The 5,118-nt window shown below is 42.0% G+C and overlaps 1 protein-coding gene across 1 annotated transcript in view; it reads left to right on the forward strand.

Annotated features, from left to right (window-relative positions):
• The window catches only part of Rbm6 (RNA binding motif protein 6), a 122,270-nt gene that overhangs the window by 11,714 nt on the left and 105,438 nt on the right, over positions 1-5,118 (forward strand). Inside the window, exon 2 of the mRNA XM_023704598.1 lies at positions 4,154-4,258. The gene's annotated coding sequence lies outside the window, so the exon portion shown is untranslated. The remainder of the gene's footprint in view (positions 1-4,153; positions 4,259-5,118) is intronic.

Genomic DNA, 5,118 nt, shown 5'->3' on the forward strand with positions numbered 1-5,118 from the left:
CCTGGTTTTTTTTTTTTTTTTTGGTGGTACCAGGGATTGAACTCAAGACCTTGAGCTTGCCAGGTAGGCACTTACACTGCCGAGCTATATCCCTGCCCTGTGATCCGCCTGTTTACAGCCTCCTAAGAGCTTGGATTACTGGCTTGCACCACCATGCCCAGTCTCAGTTGCTGTCTCAATGTGCCTGGGTATGGGGCCAGCATGGCAGGCCTGGGGATCAATCGTCTGGCCTTTAATCTTCTGAGCTCTTTGTCTGGCCCTGTTCAAGGAAACTTTGTTCAGGTTTAGCCTAGTAGTAACCACTTTGCTGTCATAGACAGTTTGACCAATAACCTTTTCCCACTATACTTGTTTAGTGTAGATGACATAGAATTCATAAAGGTATTGCATTTTATCTTGGCTATTGCCACTTAAGCAATGGCTGCAAAAAGGATGAGCTGCCAATTATCTCTTTATTCTCTCTCTCTTTTTTTTTTTTTTTTTTTTTTTTGGTACTGGGGATCAAACTTAGGACCTTGTACTTGCCAGGCTAGTGCTTATGCCACCACGCTATGTCCTTGACCCCCCCCCCTTTTCTTTTTTTAATTATTTGGCATAGGGTCTCACTACACAGCTAGTGATCCTCCTGTTTTCAGCCTCCCCGGTGCTGGGATTACAGGCATGTACCACTATGCCTGGTCTTCCCTGGCCCCTCTTTATTTTTATTTTTTTATTTTTTTGGCAGAACTGGGAATTGAACTCAGGCCCTTGCACTTTCCAGGGAAGCGCTTATTCTACTGAGCCATCTCCCTGGTCCCAAACTAGTTTTTTTTTGAGGGGGCGGGAACCGGGGATTGAACTCAGGCCCTTGCACTTGCCAGGCAAGCTCTTATTCTACTGAGCTATCTCCCCTGCCCCTCCTCTTTAAATATTCTTTCTGCCTCCTTTTTCTTTTTCTTGAAGCTCCCATATGCATATGTGGTCTACTTGATGAAGCTGTTGCAGGTACCTTAGGCTTTATTTACATTTTTTTCCCCTTTTTGCTTCTCTTATTGAATAAATTGTCTTGTCTTCAGGTTTTCTGATCCTTTCCTTTTGCTTGCCAATTTTACTGTTTATTCCTCTAGTGAATTTTTCATTATGAACACTTTTCTTCTGCATATATATTATCTTCATTTTGTTCATGCTATTGTTTAGCTTTTTTTTTTTTTTTTTTTTGGTACCAGGGATCAAACTCAGGACCTTGTGCTTGCAGGTGGGTGCTTACACTGCTGAACTATCTTCCCAGCCCCAGTCATTTAGCTTTTTAAACATGTTTAACACAGTTATTTTGGGACTGAGTGTTTAGTTTGTAGTGTACCTGCCTAGCATTTTCGAGATCTGATGTTCACTCTCGGTCCCTGCCAACGCCCCACTTAGCAAAAAAGACAACTTTATTGATTTATTTTTGTCCTTTTGAGACAGGGTCTTGCTATGCAGTTCAGGCTGGCCTTGAGCTAGCTTTGTAGCCCAGGCTGATCTTGAACTCACATGATCCTTCTGCCTTAGCCTCCTGAGTGCTGGGATTACAGGTGTGCACCACCATGGCTGGCAAAAATAGACAACTTTAAAATCTTTGTCATTGTCTATTTAAAATCTTGTTTCTTGGCTTTCTTTTCATATTTTAATCTTTTGTTTATCAGTTTGGTACAGCTGGCATGGCCTTTGGTACTGGGGATCGGACCTAGGTCCTTGAGCTTGCTAGGCAGGTACTTAGACCACCAAGCTATCTCCCCAACCCTTCTGGACTTTCTTATGGTCTGTTTCTGTATATTTATTTCCTCAAAGGAGCCCTGTTGTCCTCTTTCTTTGTATATTATGATTTTTTTTTTTTTTTTTTTTTGGTGGAACTGGGATTCAACTCAGGCCCTTGTGCTCCTGAGCCATCTCCCCAGCCCAATGTTAAAAATTTTATTTTATTTATTTTTTTGGGGGAGAGGATTAGGAATCAAACTCAGGACCTTGTACTTGCCTGCCAGGCTCTTGTGCCACTTAGCTATATCCCAAGCCTTTATTATTGTTGTTAAAAATTGGCATTTTGACTATTATAATGTGACAAATTTGTTGGTTTTTTTTTTTTTTTTTTTTTAATGTATTTAGTGTAGGGTCTCCAGGGTCTTACTACACAGATTGGACTTGTTGTAGTGATCCTTCTGTTTTCAACCTCCCAAGCGCTGAGAGTACCACCACGCCCCACCACGCCCAGTCTCAGTTGCCATCTCATTGAGCCCCAGGGGTGGGGCTGGCATAGCATGTGGTGCTGGGATCTAACCCCAGCCCCTGCGCTCTGCCTAAGCAGGTGCTTTAGTCTGCTGAGCTATCAGGCTGGCCCTGAAGTTTCTATCCTTTAGCTAGTGTTTATTATATGTTTTTTGTTTGGCTGAGTTTCTGTTGTTATTGATGGTGGTTCATTTTGATTTTTGAGACAGGTCTCACTATGTAATTCAGGCCTTTTTTTTTTTTTGGCAGAACTGAGGATTGAACTCAGGCCTTTGCACTTGCCAGGCAAGCACTTATTCTACTGAGCCATCTTCCTGGCTCCTTATTTATTTATTATTATTTTAATTTTTTTGGCAGAACCAGGAATTGAACTCAGGCCCTTGGGCTTGTGAGGGAAATGCTTATTCCACTGAGCCATCTCCCTAGCCCTGGGATATATGTTCAATAATTGGTTTGTTTTGAGGATGGGCATGAGCCTTAGGTGAATGAAATGTTATGGTATTCTGTTTTATGATCATTCTGTCTTTCCTGGTGTTATGAGTGGCTTCTAATGTGAGAGGAGAGAGAAAGGGAGGGAGAAGAGACAGAGACAAAGATAGAGACAGACAAGACAGAGATGGTTGCATTATGCTTGCTGGGTGAATGCTCTGTCTTCAGCTACACCTGCTGCTTCTCAATGTCCTAATTTCCAGAGTTTCTCCCTGACCTTTCCACTAGGTCTCTACTTTTCATTTGTTGCCTCAAATGTCTGTAATTTTCTAGTTATTTTATAGCTTTTATTACCAGTGCCACAGCTTTTTCCCAACTGACTTCTTTTCCTGACATATGGGGGACCAAAGAGATAGCTCAGTGGCATAGTGCCTGCCTGGCAAGCACAAGGTCCTGAGTTCTTTTTTTTTTTTTTTTTTTTGTGGCTGACTCAGCCTGACCTGGGGGTGGGGCTGGCATGGCATGTACCGGGAATTGTACCAGTGTCCCTGTGCTTACCTAAGCAGGTACTTTAGACCGCTGAGCTATCTCACTGGCCGAAGGTCCTGAGTTTGATTCCAGGCAAGAAAAATAAATTTTAAGAAAATTAGAGATGATCATTTTGTATCAGTCTTTCAAACATCCTTCCAGCCAGGTTGATAGCTCAACAGTTTAATTGCTTGTCTGGCAAGTGTGAGGTCCTGAGTTCAATCCCTGGTACTGCAAGAAATAAAATAAAATCAAGTATCCTTCTAGAGGGCTGGCCAAATAGCTCAGCAGATTAAAGCACCTCTAAGACTGGGGGTCCTCGGACCTGCAGTGCCAGCCCTGCCCCCAGGGCAGGCTAAGACTGAAATCGAGATTGGGTGTGGTGGCATGTGCCTGTGATCCCAGCTCGTGGGAGGCCTATAAACAGGTAGATCACTACGAGTCGGATGTAGTAGTGAGACCCTGAATAATACTCTGTAGACCCTTCCCTAAAATACAAGAGAAAAAAAAAGTATCCCTCTAGAAAAGTTGAAACAAATATACAGAATAGTTTATAAGTAAATTGCTTTACTCTTCTCTGTTCTTTGACAGAGGAGCTAAGAATTGGACTGCTTCTACTTCAAGACCAAAATCATTGCCATGCTGGAAAAAAGGATGTGGCAGGACAATGATTTTTTTTTTATGGTACTACGACTTGAACTCAGGGCTTTCCCTTATTTGTACTGAGCTACATTACCAGTCCCTTTCTCACTCCCCCTTTTTCCCACTAGGATTGAACACCGAGCCTCATGCTTGCTACTGAACTATTTTTCTCAGCTTGATTTGGGTTACATGCCTGTCTTCAAAACAATCAGTGTGGTGAGGATTAATAAACTATTCCATTTAGCCAAACTGGGTGGTATAGAGAGTAACTACCCTTTGTTTTAGGTACATACTTTTTGTGTTTTACTTTTTACAGGTACTACTGTAAAGTTTGTAGAAAAAGATCTACTTATTGAAACTTCTTGACTTAGAAAGAAATGTGGGGAGATTCTCGGTCTGGTAACAGAACAGGACCTTTTCGGTAAGTGCTGAAATTTGAATTATTAAAATCATCAGTATTTCAATTGTAAATATATAACATTTTTGCCTAGCATAAAAGAGTATTTTTCTTTGTAGAAAAAGTGCTCAGATGTTTTAAAAAGTAGAAATCACTCTTCTTATTCTTTTTTTGCGGTAATAGAGATTGAGCCTTAGAAGTGTTGAGCTGTATCCCTAATCCTTTTTTGTTTTTTTCTGTTTTTAAGAGTAAGAGATTTTAGGGCCAGCCATATGGCTCAGCAGATTAAAGTGCCACCTTAGGCAGGCAGGTACCAGGGTTTGATCCTTGGCCTACCCCTCTGAGATGGCAATTGAGACTAGGCATGGTGGCACATGCCTATAATCCCAGTGCTTGGGAGGCTGTAAACAGGAGGATCACTATGAGTCTCATCTGTGTAGTGAGACCCTGTACTAAATACCAAAAAACAAAACAAAACCAAAAAACAGTAGGAAATTTTATTGGAAAAATAAATTGGGGACAAGGAGTAGAGGAATGGGGAATGGTCATAGCTCTTGAGAGGTAGGAGGGGTCCCAAATGGGTTGCCTTTACCTTCTTTTTTTTAGTTTTTTGGTGGAACTGGGGATTGAACTCAGGCTCTTGTGCTTGCCATGCAATCGCTTATTCTACTGAGCCATCTCCCCGGCCCCACCTTCTTATTTTTAGAGACAGTGTAAGTTGCTCAGGCTGGCCTAGAACTTGCAGTCTTCCTATCTCATCCCAAAGTGCTGGGATTATGGGCATGTACCATGCTGGGGCCAGGGAGATAGCCTAGTAGAATAAGTGCTTGCCTGGCAAGTACAAGGGCCTGAGTTCAATTCCTGGTTCTGCCAAAAAAAAAAAA

Source organism: Octodon degus, unplaced genomic scaffold (genome assembly GCF_000260255.1).
Source record: "Octodon degus isolate 3935 unplaced genomic scaffold, OctDeg1.0 scaffold00008, whole genome shotgun sequence".
Classification (NCBI taxonomy): Eukaryota; Metazoa; Chordata; class Mammalia; order Rodentia; family Octodontidae; genus Octodon; species Octodon degus.